This window comes from Lagopus muta, chromosome 1, assembly GCF_023343835.1.
Source record: "Lagopus muta isolate bLagMut1 chromosome 1, bLagMut1 primary, whole genome shotgun sequence".
Lineage (NCBI taxonomy): Eukaryota > Metazoa > Chordata > Aves > Galliformes > Phasianidae > Lagopus > Lagopus muta.
The window spans coordinates 64,281,316-64,304,456 of NC_064433.1; the positions used below are offsets into that span (position 1 = coordinate 64,281,316).

At 41.9% G+C, this 23,141-nt stretch overlaps 1 protein-coding gene and 1 long non-coding RNA gene across 3 annotated transcripts in view; one reads left to right on the forward strand and one right to left on the reverse strand.

The window, feature by feature from the left end:
- The window catches only part of PDE3A (phosphodiesterase 3A), a 242,932-nt gene that overhangs the window by 128,251 nt on the left and 91,540 nt on the right, over positions 1-23,141 (forward strand). The window lies entirely within an intron of this gene.
- On the reverse strand, positions 1,546-16,549 carry LOC125688217 (uncharacterized). The gene is made up of 3 exons (XR_007374657.1): positions 15,231-16,549; positions 8,098-8,154; positions 1,546-2,754 (listed from the first exon to the last, which is right to left on the reverse strand). It is a non-coding gene; the product is annotated as an uncharacterized LOC125688217 (long non-coding RNA).

A 23,141-nucleotide genomic window follows, 5' to 3' on the forward strand; every position in this document is an offset into this window, starting at 1 on the left:
CTTAGCCTTCTTCCTTAAGGAAGTCTTATTCAAATAAATATTGCCAAAGCTCACAGATACTGTGGTTATGAATAATGAAAAAGAAAATAGGAGAATTTCCATAGCTTGGAATTAAGACACCTTAGTGCTGTACACAATAAGAAAATAGAACTGGTCATTCAGAAGCATTTGATCATTTGTAGGCAGCACACAGAATGGTGCTGAATGAGAAATGACTGTAGCGAGGTGCTTTGTGGTCACCTAATTAACCTGTATGCCATACAGTAGAAGAAAGAGTGAAGTGGAATTGCACTTTTCTGTTAGAAATGTCCCTGTGGATTTTCTTTCTTTAGATTTTTTTTTTTTTTTTCATTCCTGAGTTTTCCATGATTCACGCCATAGGAGCTGGAAATGAGCATGCACTCTGTCATGTGGATGCTCCTCCCAGTTCTCACAGCTCATGACAATTCCTACTTGTCTCTTCTCTGGGTCAGATTTCTACTATTGGTTCATTATCCTGGCCTGTTCTCAGTGTTAAGTAGTTCACCAGTGGCAGGTGTTGTTGAAGACCTTGGTCTACACGTCCCTTACTCCATCCTGTTATCCACATTATGCTGACTCCATATTTGTTTCACTCCATTGGTTCCTATCATGACCTGGCAAAATCTGCCCCTCTCTAAGTACCATCATGTTTCTCCAAACTTGTACATGCCCCAAACCTTTGATACTGAACATTTCTTTCCAGGACTGCTTCCTCACTCGTCTAGATCCCCATATCTGTATTGTTTTGCAGTGGGTACAGCCTGACTCTAGATTTGGGATACTCAGGCTTTTATTCTGACAGTGACGCTCAGTTTTCCCAGCAGAAGATGGGAAATGAAAGACTCTTTGCCCTGCACTTCCTTATTTTATCAGGGAGAAATTGCTGTTTAGTCATCTTCTCAAAAGTACTTAAAAATCCACGAAGGAGAAATTCAGCAGTCTGTAAGCACTAAGCACCACTGTTAATGAATAAAAGGAAATAAAACCAAACTGAAGTTAATGGTTGTAGTCCATAGCAAATGCTCAGGTAGTTTTCCACAAAGGCACAGGGAGGCTTTCAAGCCATTCTAGTGCTGGGCATTACTGCAGAAATCTAGCAGCATTTTTCTTCGAAGCATTGGCCCTGAAGAACAAACATCACTGGCTTCGGGGAAGTCAAGTTAGCTTCAATGTGATGTCTCCTAACATTTGTTTTCCTTGCTGGATAATTAAGTACTGCGTGTTCTGAGCTGCCCGAACCTGTGTACGCGGCCATCTGCGCCTGCTGCCATATGCTTCCCTCAGCTTGCCGCAGCCAGAAACTGTAAGTGCCTTTTCCAATGGGTGAGACGTAGCAAGGGGAGGATTATCTATCCTAACACCAAGACAGTATTTCTCTGGAGGAGCAGCAGGGGTGGAGGAAGAGGTCTGTTGGTTTTCATGCTTGCCACTTACTGCATTCGAGGGTAATCCTTCTGCAGAGTGGCTGCCTCAGATACTGCATGCAAAAGACCTTGTAGCACAGTGCTGCATATGCAGGGAGATGGGTTGTTTTTTTTTTTTTCTCCTTACTGATGTATCTTTTATTTTAAATTTAACAATTTCCTTTCTGCAGAGTAGTGGCAATATTCTTTGGCACCCAGCTCTGTAGCTTTACTTGATAGCATAACAGCAGTTCTTCAGAAAACTGTTTTTTTTTTGGTTTTTTTTTTCCCCCTAATCCTGTGCCTATGAGCAGAAGTTGAGAGTTACAAGAGGTCATACTCAGGTTTCCCTGCATCTTTATTTTTAGCTTCATAGATCATTTATGAGCAAACTTTGAAGATGTGTGCAACCAGTCAGTAGTGTGCATCCAGAATTTCTCATGGTTATCATTATCCCTGTATACGTAGGTGTGCTTAGATACATAAATATATTATGCAGACTCCATGAAGAATCCCTTCAAAAGCATTGCTAGACAATTTTTACCGTAAGAGTTAAAGATTTGAAGATTAGAGTCCCATGCACTGTTCCCATGGGCCTATTTTTAGTTTCTCTTATGGGAAGAATGGCAAAAAATAGACCAGGACTGTGACTTCAGATTTAGTGCGCATAATGTTTATAGGTTAGCTGACAGGAGCGTATGCATGTGTATATGCCACAGGACTTTAGTACTGCATTTCCTGTACATTCATTAACTGGACTCTGAGTAGAGCTACTGTGCTTTGAGTGCTCACAACAGTAATTTTAACATGCTGCTGTACAATACATCACAGCTCTGAAATGATATTTGCAGCCTTGGTTACTGACCTGAAAGATTCATGTTTCTCCACCAAGAGGTTTCTTGAGTTCAGCAGTGTATTTCTGGATTTGTCCACAATGCTTTGCTCCTCTACTGTTCTCCCTTCTTACAGAAGATGGGGATGGGGAGAGGATGCACATGGGTTTGTTGCATTTATAGCCTTCAAGTGCTCTACTGTACTACTAGTGCTGCATAAATTTAAGCATAGGAGGTGATACGAAATGCCTTTTCATTCTCTCTCGCTTCTATGGTTGCAGTTTTCACCTTCAGCTGCCTATGCTGATTTTCTAAGTTTTGTTTGTTCCAATGGGTCATGCTCAGGCTGGAAGGCAATCATTATTCCAAAGTGTTAACTGCAGTGCTTATGTGGCTGTATGACTCTAAGAGTTCATGCACTGTGTTCTGATGCTCTTTTTCAAGCCATGGCTGCAGGGATCACATGAGAGGCAGGGACGTAGAAACTGCAGTCTTCTCTAAAAAAAAAAAAAAAAAAAATTATTTAAGCATTAAGAGTTTTATCAGACCAACTTCTGCAGTAATTAACCTTTCCATGGAAATACTTGCCTAATTTTTTTCAACTAACTTTCAATTGCAGTTGTTTCTCTACAAAATAAAATTATTTGCCTGTTGACTTAGCATCTGAGAAGAAAAAAAAATGAAAAAAGGTGAGCATCTGTGCAAGGTTCCCCATCCTGTGGACTTCATGCTTTTGTGTGATTTTATAACTTATGAAAAGAAGTGATAATACTGAAGTTAAAAATATTACTATCCTGTAAGTTGGAAAGAGAAAGCAAAAACCACAGCTTAAAAAATTGGAGCAAGTACTGAAAATATTTCATGAATGCTCCATGCCCTTTCAATTTTACACCTACAGAGTATTTGCACTTAAAAACAGAAGCTTGAAGAGTTCCCATCTGGAAATAAACATTGGTCCCTTGGTGCAACTGAGACCATTTCCCCTTGTCCAGTCACCAGTGAGAAGAGACCAACCCCGCTCTCACTGTAAGCACCTCTCAGATGTTAGAAGAGAGCAATAAGATCTCCCCTCAGCCTCCTTTTCCCCACACTGAACAGCCCGAGTTCCTTTATTCTCTCCTTGTAGTGCACATTCTTCAAGCACTTCACAAGCCCTTGTTGCCCTCCTTTGGAAAGGGCAACTTACTGGGAGACCAAACTAAACACTTCACTGCCTACAGTATGCAAGTTCATTGGCATGGCTTTTCATCCATTGTGCTGGAAATGATGGTTCAAACTTCGATTCATTGGCCATAAAGGAGCAAACTATTCGAACAACTCAAAAAGCAAATTTCTGCCTTGCCCTCATTTTTCTGCTCCTCTTTGTCATTCTCTATTTATGGAAGAGGGTTGAAGGAGGAAAGGCAAATACATCTCTACTTCTGAGACTTTACTTGGATGGAAGAGATGTTGGATACTGTGGCTGCAGATCCAGCTTTGATCCTGCACCTATTTAAAATTTTATTTCTCTTCTCTGTGACTGCAGTACCCCAACAGCCCCGAAAACTGACACAGTGCCTACACATGTAAAAGTAAAACAAATACACGAAGTAGAGCAAGTCTGGAGTGATAGATCATGAGGGGGGGATGGCTGTATTCCTTTAAAAAAAAAAAGAAGGAAAAAACAACAAGGATGTCATCAGATGTGTTTGCCTTCCATTCCTATCTGAGAGCAGAAGGCCCAGCGGGGAGGCCTGTCGTCTCAGCCCTGCTCCCTGTGGTCTCCCTCACCGCCTCTCCTCAGCCACCACTTCCCAGCCTCCAGCCTCCTGTTGGGGTGGTGACGTCAGGCCTCGTAGCAGCAACCCTGTGGCGAAGCTGTAAAGCATTATGCAGGGCGAATAAGAACTCTCTTATGAGGTTCTGCAGCTGGCTGGTTGCAGGCGCATAGCAGCGGGAATGTTTTGAAAGAAAGGCACTGCTTGACAAAGAACCCAGTCTCCTGATAAAGGTTTATACTGGCACTTCCCCGTGTTTATAATACCATATGCCAGGGGCATGGCCTCTTTTTTCATCATATTGTTGTTTAACCTAATGAGCTTGTAGGTCACGGAGTCTGAGAAGCAGAAACTTGATATCGATATTATTTTTTCCTTACATTTCTCAGGCTGGAGTTATGCTATTATAGCTGTGTTTCATATATAAAGTGAAGACAGTTTGTCAGGACCAATCAATTCTGTAAAGAAAGAAAATTTTACTTTTGAGAACTTTCTCAAAATTGACTAAATATCCCCTGCTTTTTTTTCTTTTTTTTTTTTTTTTTTGGTGTAGATATTCAAGATTGTTGCTTGCTTTTTCCTATGTTAGTTTATCATTACAGGATAGTATAAGCATAGTTGTTTTCAAGGAGGATTTGGATGTTTTTAAAACCTCCTTCCCTTGCAACCTAACCTTAATAAGTTTTTCCTAGATCTAGGTATTAAGCCTTGCATGATCGTGCTGTTCTTCTGTCAGTTACTTTGATAACTGGCACTTCAAATGCCCATATTTGAACTTTGTAGTCATTTAGAGTGATTGCTCAGTGAAATCTACAGTTCTGTCGATAGCTAGAAAGGCTTTGGGTCTGATGTGACTGCTACTTTGGGAGCTTGTTATTTTCAGGACAGTAGCCCCTGAGTTCTCCAAACTGGGATACTGCCCCTCAGAAGCTGCATAAAACCAGGACACTTCCTTCATCCCGGAAGAACTCGCAGTCAAACTGAGTTTGGGCTTGAGGAAAGTTTTATTGTGAACTGTTTCAACACTACCCTCAGCCCCAAATAATATGCATGGCATGAGGGTGCATCCCTCCATTCGCTTATTCTGAAAGTTGCATTTATGGCTTTTTGCAACCGTTGGTGTTAGAGCATCTCTTCGATTGCTGGAGGCTGAACTGTGGGTACAGCGCAGGCTGTGTCCTCCTAGGGCTGTACAAATTCTCCAGCAGTACCTGGTAGTCAACCTGGCGTGACTTTTTAGCAGTCATGAGTTCGTTGGACAATGCGCTGGCAAGAAAAAAAAACAACGCGCTCCTAGCTAGGAGATAGGCTATACAAAACAAACAGAACCAAAAATAAGCAGAAGCAAAAGCTAGAAAGAAGCTTGGACTCTTATTTTTGCTTTCCTTACTGGCTCTTCAAGGTACAGATTATCTCTTGTCCTATACCACCTCCGTGTCTCAAGACTCTGCAGTTATTTCTACAGCTGACTGTAAAGTACACACAAAATACTTGTGTTCTGAAAAAACCTTGGCAGTAAAATATTTGTTTTAATCATTGTATTTTTGTTTCCTTTGCTTTATCTGCTGTGTGGTAAAAACAACCTGCACAGTGAGAGTAGACTTTGCAGTTTTCAGTTTGCATTAAAAAGATATCTTTGCTTCCTTGTGCTTGCAAATGAAATTGCTGAGCTATTGTGGACTATTATTTCAAATCCTTGTGCATTGCAAGTGACTTGCAGATTGCTTTTCATCTCCTTTCTCTTGGAAGGGGTGGGTGGGATCCCTTACATGAGCAATGGAGAGCCCAGAGCAAAAGGCAGAACAGCCGGGTGTTTGAGCATTGGCTGTTCTCACACCCCATCAGGCAGGCAACTGTGCACCGCTGAATCATTCTGTAATTGTTTTGTAGAGTTTTTCTCAACAGAGCCATTTTTATCTATTTGAGTGAGCTTTCAAGCCTCTTTCTGTCACATGGGTGGGACAGGCTTTTTTTACCAGTCTCAGCCAAGATCTGACAAAAAATCAGAGATTAACTGCAACCTGATACAGGTGGGTCTTTGCTCTCAAGTGAAGCTGCAGCTTGCTCTTCTTCCCACTGAGACTTGGGGCAACCGTAAGAGATTGGTGAAGAAGAATGAAGCACCTAAAATTGCCCATTTAATCTCTATCTCTTGCTAGCTTGCTTAAGGATGTATCCCATGGTAGTAGGGTAGCCTTTAAAGAACAAAATAAAAACGAGAAAGCACTTTTCTATTAATTTGAGCAGTTAGGTGTATGAGGCAGGCAAATTATGAACTCTGAGCCCTCTCCATTCTCATCCTTCCTTTGTTTCTTCAGGGCAGATTTGAAGGGATGGTCATGGCCCTTTCTGGTTACTGAGGCTTAGACGATCTGATATTCAGTGAATGTTTTATTCTGCAGATGTTCCTTCCATTATGTAAGATATATACCAATTAATAATGGAAGAGTTGGAAGATTCTCTGCTCTCTTACTATGGGTTGGAGAGGAAAATGCGTTCTCCCCTCAGTAAGCCAACCTCCCAATCCTCGTGCATAACCCTCTGCAAAGGGTGGGCTGGTACTGAGTGACACAGCCAGCATATCAGATGTGTGTGATGTACACAGGAGATGTTTGGCTCAAGTCAGCATGTAAGCAGCATTAGAAAGGCTTTCTGTTGATATCTGTACAAGTGAAATTCCTCCCTGCTATGAAATTCTAGACCTATGACTCCCCCACATGCAGCAAAATAAAAACAGCCATCTGCTTGCCATGTTCTTAGTACATTCCTGTTTGGGGTTTGTTGTTTTTTCTCCCTTCTTTCTTCCAAGAAAGTTGACATCCTACTTCCAGCCTCCTACTACTAGGATATTAACATAGATGGTAATCGAAACTAAAGACTGCTCCAGGAATAACTGCAGCCATTTTCTGTGCCACAAAGTTTAAGGAACCTGTTCTAGATGCAGGTCCCCAGGCAGAGGTGAGTCTGTAGCCAGGAGGGTCTCTGCAGGAAATGGCTATCAAGGTGCATCACAGGCAAAAAGACATGCAGACTATCGTTTTGCACCTTGTTGCTATGTGACAGGCAGTGCCAGCTAGCTGAAGCATTTGTGCTGAGGCTGAGAGTCCTCTAAGTTTGTGCCCTAGCTCAAGCCTGCTTTTAAGTGCATATTACTTGATTCTTGTATGAGCTCCAAGGATATTCCCTCTCCTCCTCTGCCTCCCATTAAGTAACAAGATTACAGCAAACTGTTGGCCTAGATATAGCTTGCCATGCTCCATGGGTTGTAGATCAGACTCTGACCTCATTCTGTCGTTGCTCCCTGATGTCTGCATTCTGTGAAATCTGCTGGGTCCTTTCTCCCTAGGGCTGTCTCTCAATGCCATCCTATTATGCTGAGCTGCAGCATCCCCAGCCACTAACACAGGGCTGAGCTGGCTGCTGGGTGCATGCCTGGTACCCCTTGGCCTTGGGAAGGTTGACTGGTCTGGGAGGTCGGGAGTTTGGCTGCTCTCACAGCATGGAGAGATACCCAATGGCTGGATTTTGCAGGGATTTCAGGAAAGGTTTCCAAATGCAATTTGTTGTCCAAAGGAAGTAGCTTGAATATTTTGAAATACTCTGTGAGTAAAGTTTAATTACCACCAAAGCAGAAAAACCGATTTGGGTCAGTGAACCCTTTTAAGCCTGAAACTATAGTGTGGGTTTTTCCTCTTACTTTTCAGATTTTTAATTCCAATGCTATGTAGCAAAACAAAAAATGAAATGCTGTTATTCCTAGATATGAAATGGGAGGTTCTGGTGTCCTGGAAGCGTCCTTCTGCTTCCTTCCAGTATTTGCATTCAAAATGAAATATTTTGTAAATTCATTATGGTTTCAGTTACCTCAAACTGAAACCATAATGAATTTGTGAGGATATTAGAGCTATGGTATCCGTGTAGCACATTTTCAACTGTCTCTCAAGTCTCTAGCTCTTGAAATCAAAACTGAGCATGTATTTGCGCAGCAAGTTGGTAGGAATTTCTTGATAGTCTGTCCTTTTGCAACAGCAGATAGTTAGGCAGTGGATAAGCTACTGGGTAAATTTTCACATGCTTTCTGACCTTTCTGATGCTGGCATTGGCTTGTCTTCTCAAGTAGCAACCAAGATAATCTGGCCCCTGAGATAAAGAAGAAGAGATAAAGTTATTCTTAGCAATCTCTTGCTTTGGTTTTGGCATTTTGTTCTGTCCTGTCCATCCTCCTCGCAGGGTGGAAGGATGCAGCTTGTTTGTTATGGTTGACCATATCTACAGTCCTAGCTTTCGATATTGAGCAGAGCTGAGCTTTGCCCTTCGGGGTTTTCCCACCAGCACAAGGGCAACCCGCTGTGTTCTGGAGCTGCTACAAACCTTCAGGTTTCAATCCTTGTGTTTGTTTGTTTCTCCCTTCACAGTTCTGGTAGTTGGAAGGCTCCTTTCTGACAAAGAGGAAATTTATCTCTTCCTTTTTTCCCCCACCAATTCAGATTCCAGGAACTGGAATTTCTAAGAAAACATGAAATGCTTTGAGAATTATTGTCCCTTCAGACATAATCTGTACAACTGCAGAAAATCAGCATATGCATCTTCTGTAACTTGTAATGGGAGTGTTTAGTAATACCACAGGAAGAGGTTCCAAGCATTTTGAGTTTTATCTCTCTATATTTTTATCTCCTTATTTCTTGCACCTCTGTGTTTAACACTGTAGAAAATGTTGATAGCATCATATATATGGAGAGTGAATCCTACTTTTTAGTCATAGGACCGACAAAGCATGCCATTATATACTTTAAGCAAACTGTTGCCTGGCAGCCCTCCTGCTTTTTTATGGCCGTATCTTCCTCATCTTCACGCTGCAGGTTGCCACAGAGGAGGGCATTTTCTCTTCACTGCAAATATTCACTTCTTTGCATCTTCTTGGTACAAAATCCATTTCCTCCCACCAGACTGGCTGTCACTCCCAGTCCAGCCTGAGCTTTCTGGATTTCTCCCTAACCAGCGCTGGTGTTCAACATGACTGCCTTTCACTGAGGATGACTGTAAGCCCTGGTCCCAGGACCACACCACGTGTGTTAGAGAAGAGGGGACGGATGTGGGGGAATAAAAGTATTAGGTTAGGAAAAATATTTAGTATGTATGCATTCTTGTTTATGTTCTATATTTAGGTATGAGAAGGGAAGTGATTTTTTTTCCTCTTCTGCAGCTTTCTTAAACTTATAAAGCATCTGTTCCTCAGCTCTTGTCACTGCTGCTTGAAGCAAGGTTGCTGGTGGCCCTGGTTCTCCTTTAAGGAGGCTTTATTCTGATCAGAGAATCACTGAGCCTACCAGAGGTGCACAGGCACCCTGCCTTCAACCCTCTGTTTTCCTCCTGTTTTGACACGTTTATGGAACAGGGGGTTTGGTGCTAATAAAGTGGATAAACTGCAGTATATCTACCACTTTTCCTTTTGAAAAAGGAATTACATGGAAAAATGGAAAGGGGAAGAGAGAAAATAGTCTCCAATTCATGAAGCTCTTGTAGGGAATGCTTTTGTGCCAGAGATGCTTCATATACCACAATCACTTGATCGCTATGAGTAAATTGGAAAGCCTCATGAGGATGCTTTATTCTCCTGGCATTTCATCTCTGCAGCCCTTCCTTCCACTGTTAATCTCTGTGTCCCAGTGTGCAGCTGAAGTGGTTTTGCCATCTTTAAAACTTGGGGAAGGTTTAGGTCAGGTTTGGAGCACAGCTGTTGATTTTCTTCTTTATTCAAGTGGTTTTCTCTAAGGCCCTCGATGAGTAGAGGATTGCAGGCTGTTCTGCTACAAGCGCAGGGGAGAAAGTTGCACTATTTTTGATCATTTGAGGTTTTCTAGCTTTCCCGTTTTACTTTACTTTAAAAAAGGAAGGCTGCTGATATTTGAAGCCTGTCCTCTCTCTGATATTTAGAGGACTGAACAGTACATTTTCCAAAAGAGTGATAAGATCTGGCAGCTGAACATGAGAATAATTCAGTTCCCTGGTGTATTGCCTTGACTCCCCCAAAAAAGAACTTGGACATAAATAGTTGGTCAAAAAGAAGCCTATGGTCTCGTCTCATGAGCTGGAGGTATTTAGTTTCTGTTCTCAGTTTTACAGAACTGTAAATGCTGGGTAAATGCCTCAGTTATCCATCTGTGAAAGGGAGATGAATCAAATGTTTTCCACAAGTTTGTATGGTGATCTGGAAATAAGTGCTTTAGAAGTGGTTGATGCTAAAATTTATCTGATTTGCAGCTGATCCTTAATAACAGTGAGAGACTCAAAGCTATCTTACAGAGTCAGGATAATTGCATTTAACCTAATCTCCTGGACAAGCCTGGTTCCCAGGCATAGGAGCAAAAACAAAGGACAACATCAGGCCATACTGCGTTGATGGAAATACTGTTATTAGCATTAGTGCATCTGTCATCAATACAGATCTAGAGATCTTCAGATAGTCACAGGACCAGATCTCCTCTGCTCTTTAGCACTTAGCAGTGCTGTGTTTTTTTCTTCTCTTCCTTCTTTCCGTTTCCCCTTCCTCTTCCCCTTTTCTTTTCCTTTTCCTGTTCCCTTTCCTTTTCTTTTTCCTTCTAGCTAGAAATACAAGTACCTTTCCATCTGGACTCTCAGGATTAGGGTAAAGTGATGTATTACTGTTTACAGAAATGACACTTGCTGAAGAAAAATATAAATTTTACAGAAGTTGAACATACAAAGATGAAAAAAATATTTGAGACATAGGAAGAAGTAGTTTAAATTACTTTTTCATCAAAGATGATAGGAGCTAAAGCCTTTGTAATGAGGTTGAATGGAAAAGAAAGTTCTGTTTTTGAAGGACTGCAGAACAGCTTGTCATTAGAAAAGGAAGTTCTTTTGTTGTTTTTTTTTAATCGAGTTTGTTACAGGATTTTATGTCAGCAACACACATAATCAGATTATGTGAGAAATAAATGTCTAGAAAAGAAGGGGCGAGCAGTGAAGGGGCAGGTAGTTGTTCATATGAGAGAAAGCAAATTTCAGAACTTTTCATTTGAAATAGATGAAGCTTCCTGATATGCAGCCACAGAAGTGCTTCTTAATTTTGTCAAGCGTATCTGATAAACGTAGTTTAGGCAGAAATGTTTTTTTCAATAGCAGTCACCCAAAAAAAGAATGTTTCAACAACTTTCCAGCCATCCAGTTTAGCAGAACCAAAAATGCGGTCCTGAAACAGAGAACAGGGGCAGCCATACATCTCAAGCCCAATCTTCTCTTCCTACATCAAAATCCTTCTTTCTGTGGGGATCCCTTTCTTGCCATGTTCTCAGTCACTCCAGAAGTCCACCCACTGTGTTCATTTGCACAGTGATATCCCCAAATGGCATATACTCTATACATCCCCTATACATGCACTATGATAGAGATTGCCACTCTTGTGGACTCTGGTTTTGCTGTTAGCAGTGTGATGCTATGGAAACACTGCCTGGGTGACCACGTGGAATTAAGTGCTGGCAGACAGCATTGCAGGGAAATGTATTTTATGATATCCCTGTAGGACAATGTGCACTGTTTTATTGCTTTAAAAATAAAATCTTAGAAATAAAGCCTTTGAAGAGATGTACTGGTTTGAAAGGCAGGATTTAAAATCATGGAAAAAAAAACTGCAGCCATTGTGAAAATGTACTTTGACTTCCAGAAACCTCCACTGAAGCTGCTCCCGTTGGAGGGGGAGAAGCAGAGTGGTGTTTCCTCCCGTACAGCACAAGCCCAGCATTCCTGTGCCTGACTTTTGTCTGTTTATATCCAGTATCTCTGCAATCCAGATGGGGAAGAGAACGTGTGACAGCGTGTGTGTGATTTGGAGCAGCAGATGGGTGCGAGTGACAAACTGTTGCGTGTGTAGGCACCTACCTAGAGATTACTCAGTCCAGCCTCTCTGTGTTGTTGTTTTGTTCCCATGCACCGTTATCAGGGAGGGTTCTGGCATGCAAGGCCTCACCTAACCTGACAAGGATCCTGAGCAGTCATCCCCATTCTGCTGTCTCTCAGTACGGCTGTCAATCAGTGATGTACTTGCCATCTGAAGGAGAACTGATTGTGTTAAAAAATGGAGAGACAGAATAACAAGGTGGGATTGACACTGCACTGCATCTCCTCAGTAAAGATATCCTGCATTGGTGCTTTGTTGTTCCCTGTGTGGGCCTGTCATCCTGCATTTCTTGCCCTGCTTGAGCTGCCTTTCCCTATCCTGCTCTTGCTCTGTATGCATGCTGCATAAAGAGAAAAGCAGTGGGAAGTTTGCTGAGAGAAGAGGTGGGTGTTTCTGCTGCTGTTGTACACTATGAGCTTTGATGTCCTTGCTGCATGGGCATGCCCTTATCAGCCAGTACAGGGCTTCACATTTTGTCCAAAGGCATGAAAACGATGCCACTTCCAGCAGCAGTGAAGTTTACAGCCCAAATGTATTTTTATGTGCACTGGCACTCTGCATCTTTGGACAGAGAGGTCTAAAACCTGCACGTAATTCGCTCACCTGAGCCAGTCTGGTGAACGTCAGCAGGGTGAGCAGCGCTGTGGTCACACATGTAGATGTGCTCACCGTGCTAGCAATGCAGACAGTGCAGGGTTCAGAGTCTGTTCTTTCACTTCTCTCTGTGTTTGCTCTGCCAGCTCTGGTGTCAAGCTGCACTGGAGTGCCAAGGCGGAACCTCACTCTGAGACAGGGTGTCAAGCACCACCATTGGGTGTCTTGGAGCCCCTAAGTCAGAGGTGGGTAATCCAATCCTTGTGCTTTTGGTCCAAAACATACTCTGTAGCCAGGAATCTTCATGTGAATCCCTGCGTGAAATGATCATGATGACTGGGAAAGACCCCCAGTTACTGCTGGGCAGGGCTTTGATCCCACATGAGTGCCCTGCCTAGGACAGCTGGAGGAGATGCAGGAGCTGGGCTGCTGGGGAAGGGGGTGGGTGAAACATGTCGTGCTGGGAGAAGATCACTGAGCTGATTTAATTAGTTCTGTTTCACAGGATTCATTTTTGCTCGGGTCACTGCTACATTCATCTATTTGCTTTTTTCCCCCCTCTTAGCAATAGACAAATGCAGGGTGATAATTAATTTGGCAGGTTGATTGAGATTGGGCGGCGGAGAGGGAAGTTTTCCTGGGTGAGTGATGAGGCACTGCTGGTCGAGCTTAAAGTGAATAGTCTGAAATAGAAAGTAGTTAGTATAAAATCCCCCCAAGGGTGTGTTTAAGTTGGATGTACTTTGAGTTTTGACATTGAGGTTTTTTTGCAAGCTACCAGGCTGTGTGTTGCGATTTTGGGACATTTGTTAGCTGGGATCTGGCTGTTGAAATGTCAGTGCTATTCTTCTGTGTTGGGAAACCTCATAGCTAGGAAAACATGGTATTAATGATAGAAGTCTGTGTGGGTGTTAGGCTTGGAATTAGGGTTGGCAGGATGATGTTCTCTGTTTTCCAGGCAGCCCTGGGAGCCAAGGCTTCACCTGGGCAGGCACAGTGCTGCTCCCATGCTGGTGGAAGGACTGCTGGTCTGTCCTTCTAATATACTCGAGAGAGGCCTCATTCCTGATGTCTTGACATTTTTACTAATAAAGCCCTGCTCTCCCTTACTGTGCTGCTATTTATCTTAATGGGCACCAGGAAAATTATCTCCTGAAACTTAAAAAAAACCCAACACCACCTTTTTATGCCTCTCTGCTTCACCTATTTTAGCCTCACCAAGGGCTGATTATCGTGATTGTTGGGCTTTGTGCTTCATACCAGTCAGACATTCAGACATCACATTACCACAATAAGAAGTTTGGTTTTCTCTTTTCAGTAAGTGCATGCAGTAGCAGCAGAGACCTGATTTGTTCTGCTACTTACTGGATTTCCATTTCTGTGGGGAACGGCAGTGCAGTGCTCGTTCAGCTTCTCAGACCAAAGCGTTTGGTCCCCTTCATGCCCTTCCTTTTTGTAAGCAGCTGTCTGTTCTGGTGAGAGGTTCCAAGTTGGCAGCCATGCCAAAACACCCTCTAGTGTGCACAAAGAAAATGCAGTGGAGACGCAAGCGAGTCATGCTTCATCCTTCCCACATCAGTGCGGCTAGGTTCCCTCACAGAAGAACCACTTCTGAAGGGTAAATGTCTGCTCAAGCTTCCATACTTACTCAGTTCTAAGATTTTTGTTGTTTCTTTTTCCCCCGCTGAGATTGCCAGTAAGAATATTGATTTGACAAGGTTTTCTCTTTTCCTTTTTTTCTTCTTTTCCTATGAGGTAAATAGTTATCCACTGGGAATTGCATTGGGAAATTCCTGTTTATATATTGTGTGCCAGAAAGTACTCAACTGTTAGCTTAGTGCACTGATTGAACTAATTGAGACTCAGCTGCCTTCAATATGACCTTTTATGTTTTGAGTTAGCTTTGTAATTCACCTAATATACTGAGAGCTTGACTGAAAAACACTTAAACATCTTTCTGTTCCTTCAAATTTGCTGTGCAAATTTGATTGCTATGCAAAAAAGAATCCTCTGTATCTTCAAGGAACTGATTTTTCAGGAAGCAGGTAGTCACAGAATCATAGAATCACAATCACAGAACAGTTTAGGTTGTAGGGGACCTTAAAAATAATCCAGTTCCACACTCCTGTCGTGGGCAGGGCTGCCACCCACTGGATCAGGCTGCCCAGGGCCTCATCCAACTTGGCCTTGCAGGGATGGAGCATCCACAACTTCTCTGTGCAGTCTGTGCCACTGCCTTACTACGCTCTGAGTAAAAAAATTCCTTCTAATATCTGATCTAAATCGCTCCTATTTTAGTTTAAAGCCATTCTTCCTTGTTCTGTTAGTATCAGACTGTGTAACAAGTTGGCTCCTCTCCGGCTTATAAGCCCAAGGCTGCAATTATCTTTTCCAAGCTCAACAAGCCAAACTCCCTCAGCTTTCTTCATAGGTGAGGTGAGCCATCTCTCTGATAATCTTTGTGGCCCCTCAGAACTCACACTGTGTGTAGGTTGGGAACAAAGAATATTTTGCCTTCAAAGTTTTTGTCGAGTAACAACAGAAAGTGCAGAAAAACTGTATAGTAAACTGGAATTTCTGAAAAGATTGAGAGGAAAAACTAAAGCAAAACCAGTATGAGTAACATATATTACGCGGTAGATTTCTGATAGAAGTGTTCAGATTCCTTGAAAAAAGAAAAAGGAAAAAAATCAGGGTTACATACCTAAAATGTGCTTTCAGGCTGTATGCTGGCTTTGCTGCAGCTGCTAGCAAGCTTTATCAAGCCTGTGCCAGGTTTGGTATTGTGACTGGGGTTCTTAATGCGTAGTTAATGATTCCCAATGGAAAAAAGTAAATAAGCTTTCTGACTTTTTTGAGGAACTTAATTACACTAGAATGGACTTGACTGTGTAGCTTTGAAATCCAGTCATTTACTGTGTCTACTCTGAATAGAAAGCAAGGTTTAAATAGTAATTTTTTTCTTCTTTTTAATTTTCAATTCTTGCTCTTTTGCCAGCTTGCTGGTAGACTTAGGAGTCTTGGTAGTGCTGCGTTTTCCTGACACTCCCATACCAAGGAATCTTCTTCCATGTGTTACTGTCAGTGAATTATGGCCATGGCTAAGGCAGGAAAATGTCAGAAGCTCATTTTTTATTTCACTAGAGCAGATATTTTTTCTAGAGCTTTAGTTTTCATCACAGTGCTCAGAATGGGAAAGTGAGTAAATGGAAAATTTGGTGAATGGTTTGGCTTGTTGAATACTTATCCACCAGGTCAACATGCCGATTATTCATCCACCGGATCAGTTTAAGTGGATAAGAAATCTGCTTATGGTCATTTAAGTTGTTTTGTTCATTCATTACGGAAATCTTTTAAATATCCAGATAAGACTATTAACTTAGGAAGCCTTTGCTAGAAGAAATCTGTTCCACATCTGCATTCATAACAGATCCACATCTGTTCCATACTTAGAGGGTCACTGAATTAAAACAGTTGCTTGTCTTTAAAAATAACAAAAAAAAAAGAAATCCAGTTCTTTTCTGTAGTTTCTTACAGCTTTGCCTACAAAACCCGTTGTTTAAAATCCCTTTTGATGTATGAAAGATTAATAGGTACCTGAGAAATTCAATGGTAGGACTGAAAATAAGAAAAACCTGTAGGGATTTGTTTTACTACTCTCATCTGTTTAAGTAGTTGTGACAAAAATTTATATAAATCCAGAGATGGGGTGTGGAGGTGGATATTCCCCTGCCTTTTCTTTTTCCCACCTACATTTTTTATTTCACTTCATGCTACTGAAAGCTAAACCTGCTCATTTCAAAAGATGGCAGGGAGCGATGGGCACAGGAGTTCCCTGCCGGGCCACTTTGCTTTGCCATACATCTCCCTGCTTCCATGCAATGAAGCCAGCATCCCTGAAGAAGTCAGATGCAGTTTATTGTCTGGAAATACTCTAAAAGGTCATACGCTGCCATGAGAAAAGTTCTCAAAAATGTAGTCTCTCTTGCTGTCTCGCCCAGCGCCAGATATGATCTCATGGCTTTTATTCCTTTGGAGCAGAGTCCCTTGGTAAGCACTCAGAATGGTTTCTTCTCATGCCTTTCTGGTTGTCCTCCTCTGCCACAGCATCCACCCAGCTTGCACACTGCCCTGCTTTCTCCCTTCCATTCTGCCACCGTGGCTCTGTGTCATGTTCTCTTCCTGCTGCATGTGTCTTTCCCTGGCACTCCAGATTCACCCCCTGCCTATAGGGGATGCTCCTGTGAGGAAACTCCCCGGGCCTGTTCTTCCACCTCCCTGTCCCTGCCTGCAGTTCCAAGCAGCACCAAGATCCAAAGCAAAGCATTTTTTCTGGCTGCGCCTTGATTTAAAAATTGTATCTCTCTTCCAGCTGTTGTCCAGGAGCCCACAAACATTTGAAATGACTTATTTGATGAGGAGGCAGCTGAAAGTCTGTTTTTTTTCTACATAATTTATTCATTTAATTAGCTAGTTGGCTTTTTCGTTTTGACTCGTATGTTTACTTTCTTTAACCAGCCTCAGAACAGGGGCTGACCTTGATGGTTCACAGGGCTGTGAAGCATTGGGAGCATTTGTGTGGAGAGTTTTCTTCCCACCGATAGCACAGCCAGAGCGATCAATGGGGCAAGCATGTGGCTCCCAGCTCTGGCTCTGACAGCTCATGCATGTAGCTGACCCTGGGAGCTGGTGAGCAGCGGAGGGAAAGGGATTGTTTCCCGAGTATTGGAGCATTCTGCTCTCTGTGTGTCATGCCCTTCTGTGTCCGTGTACATACATGCTCATCATGCAGCAAGGATGGTGTCCACACCAAAGCGATGCTCCCTAAGTCAGCAAGGTCAGTAGATGACATTGTTTAGTACCAGCAGAGCACAGGGATCAGCCTGTTGCATAAAAGGAGTTCCATTCAAAGTAGCATGTACAAAAAAATATGTACTTGACTCCGCTAAGAAATGTTTCTTCTAATATGCAATCAAGGATATAATTTATAATTTGTGCTTTTTTTTTTTTTTTTTTTTTTTTTTTTTTTTTTTTTTTTTTTGTCACTGAAGAAGAAATGTATTGGGAACATTTTGTGCCTACATGCTGTTAACAAACAGTTTCTTTTTACCGGTGGAAATATGATCCAGACCGAAGCGTAGCTAATATCCATTCAGTCAGAATATGTATCAGACTGTGCAGCATTCAGCGCGAGCTGTAAGGAGGCAGTGTCAAAGAACTCAACAGTGAGACACTGTTTTACATCCTCAACATGCTCATTCAACAAAATCTCTTCCAAAGAGGGAAGATGTTATGCTCATGTTTATATACAGGCTCTGCTCTTTGGCAAAGGTTGAGGCCAGGTGCCAGCCTGTAAAATGGTTGGATGCTCCTATCTAGCGCTGCTGGACACTGGTTCCCAAAGTATAAGCAACTCCTAAAATTGCTGGCTGACACCCAGCCAGGACTTCTCAGAAGTTCATCAGCAATTAATTTTACTGCTGCTACATGTCCTGAATACTAATAGGAGTGATAAAAAGGCAGTTTTTTCAGGTCCTCAGCTGTTCTGAGGAGCTTGGGTTATCCTATGTGTGTATTGCAGACAGATCACCAGAGAATATTGGATGCCGACTGGTTGGCTTGCAGTCAGATGGGGCAGAGGACCTGTTTCTCTAGCATTCCTGTGCTCTGCTTTGTACTCACCTTTCATAGTCATCACTATTTAATTATCTTTATAGCTGTAAAAATACTGTGTATTTGTGAATGTGTGCCAAATACAATTCCAGAGCAATAGACTCTGTAATCTGAATAGAATTAGAGTAGGCTCTGGATTGGTTTAAAGTCGTCTATTAAACATTAAGTATTTCTGCTTCACTGGTTCTCAGAAATACTTAACATGAAAAGATTTGCTCATTCCCTCTAATAAAATTCTGTTCGGTATTATATTTACTTAAATTAAAAAAAAAACCAAAACTGTGGTTTCCAAACGCTGTTGCATTCTGCTACTGGTTTCCTTCCCCTTCTTAATAATGTATATGAAACTGCTTATATTTTAAATGCTTTATTCCCCCTACCAGCTATTTATACTTAATTATACAAGCTATGTTACTAAGAATATGCCTTTTCTATCTTTTTTTTTTTTTTATAAGTCATAGCATAGTTAGTAGTGTTCTCAGTTCAGAGGTGCCAAAATTAAAACCAAGGCCAGAAAAGACAATAAAGAGAAAAACAAGACCTAAAAAAAGGTTTATGAAGATTTGACTTGTCATTCTCCACTTTCTCTTTTGATTTATTCAGATCTTTTGCAGTATGCCTAGTTCACATTTGCCTGCAGTTCTTTAGTACTGAAGAGGGTTAGAAATATGGCTTATGAATTTTAATGAAAGTTGAGATTTTTATGTAATCATATGCTGGGAGTTTCACTAAATCTCCAAATAGAAGTGCACTTAAAGAGGTGAGAGCTGAGCCAAAGATGCTAATTTTTCTACTTTAGCATAGGTATCTCAGCCCCTCATACTGTTCCTTATTCCTTTGCAGGTATAATTGCACTAGTGTACATCTGGTTTGCATACTAATTTTAGTTTTACAGCCACAAAGTCTGGTGACTTTGTAGTGTTTATAGGAAAAAAACCAAAAACCTTCACTTTACTGCACAGGATTCCACCTTAAATATTGAGTGAACTAGCTCTGTTTCACACCTCTTTCTCTCTGTGACTATGATTTTGATGTTAGGGTCTTTCCATTCTTGTCCTCCTCCATTCCTGACCCTCATGTCTCATGATCCAGGAGAGAGAGAGAGGTTGTTTTCCCTATGGACCTGTTAGCTAATTTGTAGGGTAGAGCAAGCCAGTTGGCTTCCATGGAGCCCATCTTTTTAAGCATTCTTGAACATGCAGGAGTTGTTCTTGCTATTGAAAGTTGCCTTTCTCTTTGAGTTAAAACTGTCAGATCTAGGCTTCCAGGACAGTTTTGGATGAAATTCAAAGTAGGTGCTTGCCTTCTGAGCAAGATAAACTTCATGTCCGCATATTTGAGCTTGATTTTGGCTTTATTCTACCTTTTCTGCTGCTGGTACGCTTAACTCCAGCATGGTCAGTAATTGAGTAATCTGAAGTCATTTACCATGACTCTGGACCAAATCAATTCCTAGTAGTTTGGTGAGGAAATTGGAGGGTCTGGAACAAACCCTTCTGTTAGTGATAAACATAAATCCTTCTACTTCCAAATGTGCTTTTATGTCTGCCTCTCTGTTTACTTGCACACACCAATTAAATACTTTTTTTCCGCTCATATTCTGGTTTCAGAAGATTGACTCTGACTCAGGTAGTTTATGTGTGTTCTCTCTGTTTCTGACTGTTGTCATTATGGCTAACAAACTAGAAGGCTGTGCTGCCATTCATCAAGACCTGGACAGGCTGTAGAGTTGGGCGGAGACCTGATGAAATTCAGCAAGGGCAAATAGGGTCTGAACCTGGAGAGGAATAACTGCATGCATAAGTACAGATTTAGGAAAGGAGCTGGAAAAGAGCTTTGCAGAGAAGAAACTGGACATTCTGGTTGATAACAGGTTGGCCATGAGCTGACAGTGTGCTCTTGTGGCCAAGAAGGCCAGTGGTATCCTGTGGTGTGTTAAAAAGAGCATTGAGGGAGGTGACACTCCACCACTCTGTCTTGGTAAGGCCACATCTGGAGTTCTGTGTCCAGTTCTGGGCTCCTTTGTTCAGGAACGACAAGGAACTTCTGGAGAGGGGCCAAAGGGCAACAATGATGATGAGGGATGTGGAGTATCTCCCTTCTGAGGAAGGGCTGAGAAACCTGGGACTGTTCAGACTGGAGAAGAGAAGGCTGAGAGGGGGTCTATCAATGCTTATAAATATCTAATGAGGGGGAGTTAAGTGGATGATGCCAGGCTCTTTTCAGTGGTGCCCAGAAGCAAAAACAGGGGCAATGGGCAGAAACTGGAGCATAGGAAGTTTTATCTGAACGTGAGGGTATTTTGAAAGTAACAGAGCACTGAAACAGACTGGCCAGAGAGATCATGGAGCCCCTTTCTCTGGAGATACTGAAAACCTGTCTGGATGCATTCCTTTGTCATCCACTCAAGGGAACCTGCTTTAGCAGCAGAGTTTAACTGGCTTTCCAGAGGTCCCTTCCAACCCATACAGTTCATTTAGCGCAGTGTGGCGTACTGAGCTAAAGGGTGTCATACCTATGCAATTGTACCTCTGTAGGTTGTTGTAGGTTGACTTGACAGAGATTTTGTTACAATAGTTTTATGTTTGTTTTCTGTCTAAAAAATTGAAGCCATTCTGTTAAGTGTAATGTTCTCTATATTTTTTTTAATTCTTTCACTCCTTGGTTACTGTGAACCATTGCAAATATGCCAAGAACATTCTAGCATGACTTGAAAACTGTTTTCTAGAGTGTGAGGAAGAAATGTATTTTAAAGCCAAGCAAATTTTGGTAGATTACAAAAATCAGAGGAAAAATGTTGACTTTATAGAGTCATATATTTTATTACTATGCTTAAGAACTGTTTAGAGTTGACAAGAGCTCATAGTAGGCCAGAACTCCTCTTTTCCTTCTTTATGTTCCTCATTTTAGCTGGTAACAACCAGAGGATAATTCAGTAGAAGTTACTGGCTTAGTACGTGACATTTAAAGAGAGAACGACGATGTAGCAATTCTTTTACACTAGGGGCAATTGATCTATCAGCAAAAAATACAAATACATCTGATTCCATGAAGACACATTTGTGGAGAAATTAAATGAAATATGGATTCATGGATGTAGCAGTTTGCTAATAAAACAGTACCAGATTCATTGCCAAAATAAGCAAGGGGTTGCTCTACTGGTCCCAATACATTTATCACTGGTCACCCCGTTGGTGACTTTGTCCTCTCTTCAGTAAGTGATTTTGGTAGCTAAATGCTGAAAAGTAGAGAAAGGAATAGTTGTTAGAGGCAATGGACTATCATCTTAGCTGCCTTATTTGACCTGACCAAAAGGCCCTTGAAAGACACAGAAGCATCAAGGCACAACATGGGTGTAGTGAGGTCAAGGAATTGCAGGAGATTGCTCCAGGAGCTGTCCGAAATGTGAAGTATCAGACTGTGACTGAGGAACGGGGTGAACAAGTTGTGCTTGAAGTCACTGCATGTTGCAGAGGTCTGGATGTGAGCTTGAGGATTGGTGGTAGTCACAGGTAACCACCTCTGCCGCACATTAGCCTGGCTCCCTGGGCCTTACCGGACCAGCAGCCACCTTACCAGCTCCTCCAATGGAAATCATAACTGATCTTGACACTTAACTGTGTTTCTTAATCTTCATGGTGTTAAGTTAGGCCATCATTTGCTCTTCAATAGACTGTGGACTTGGTGAGGATAGGAGCATAAATACCCTTGCAGTGGGATCTCATGCTGAGTTGTTTTTTGAGGGTGTGATACGTGCTTCCAGGCATCTGTAAGAGAACCACAACAACCACAGTCAGACCTGTAGCATTTTGTCTTTTTTCTTAACTGTGAAATGGCATCTATTTTGTGTTAAGTTCATTGTTAAACATTATTGGTAAAGATATCCTTTATCATACTGGAAGTAGCAGGTGGTCAGCTTCATGCCAAATTACTTTTTCTTCAGCCAAGCAAATAAAAAAGGTGGATACCACTTCCCCTGAAGGTGTGGGGGCTGAGGAGCTGAAACGGAAGAGATGTTGGTACAGATGTGCAGGAGACAGAGAGGCAGCATAGGTATGAGGGTCTGAGCAGAAATTCTGTGAGGCACATAGCCTTTATTGAATACATCTCTTGTATCTTTTCCATACTGATCATTTACCAAGAAGCCAGCTTTCATAAACATCAAAGCTCTGTTTAATACAGAGATGAGCAAACACTATAGTATGGAGAAACTGTCAGGAAACCTGACACAGCCAGTATTTCCACCAACAGAATATGAGAAAGGAAAACAATTGCATTAAAACAAGGTTAGTCATAAGGCTGTATTAGTTTGGGTTTTTTTACAGCATGAAACTTCTGATCTTTGATACTTACCTATGTGTCTAGTTTATCTCAAATTATGGGAGTGGGCAGTTATATGTAGTAAGTTACAGAAAAGAAGGTGGCTAAAAACAGTTGATGGAGAAGATAGAGATTTCATATGAGATGTCTCTGCCTTTCGTCTTTTTTCAAAAGTATTTTTAGTCTCTTTTGTCTTAGGATGAATGTTTTGCAATAAGCATAGGTTGTAAATCTCTTTGCTTACCTCTAATGTGGAAGAAGTCATTTCCTTTATGAAGGAATTCTGGGGGAGGGGAAAGCAATAAGAAAATGCTTACAACTGTAAGTCACCGAGTGTCATATTAACCCTCCTGTTGTCATCACTGTATTTTAATATTTGCATTAATCTGTGCTTTTCTGGGTAAAGCAAAGCTTACCCAGAAGATATCCCTAGGCAACTGAGGAACAGTTGAGCTCCTGGGATGGCACGTGTGTTGGCAGAACACTGAGAAGTATGACCTCTATGCTGGACAGCATGGGCAGCACCACACTGTGCCTGGTCACTCGCTGGGGCCTTCCTAGGTTTTTTGTCAGGCTTGAGAATAGCTTTGGTGTCAGTAGTTCACGTTTGCACGTAACCTGC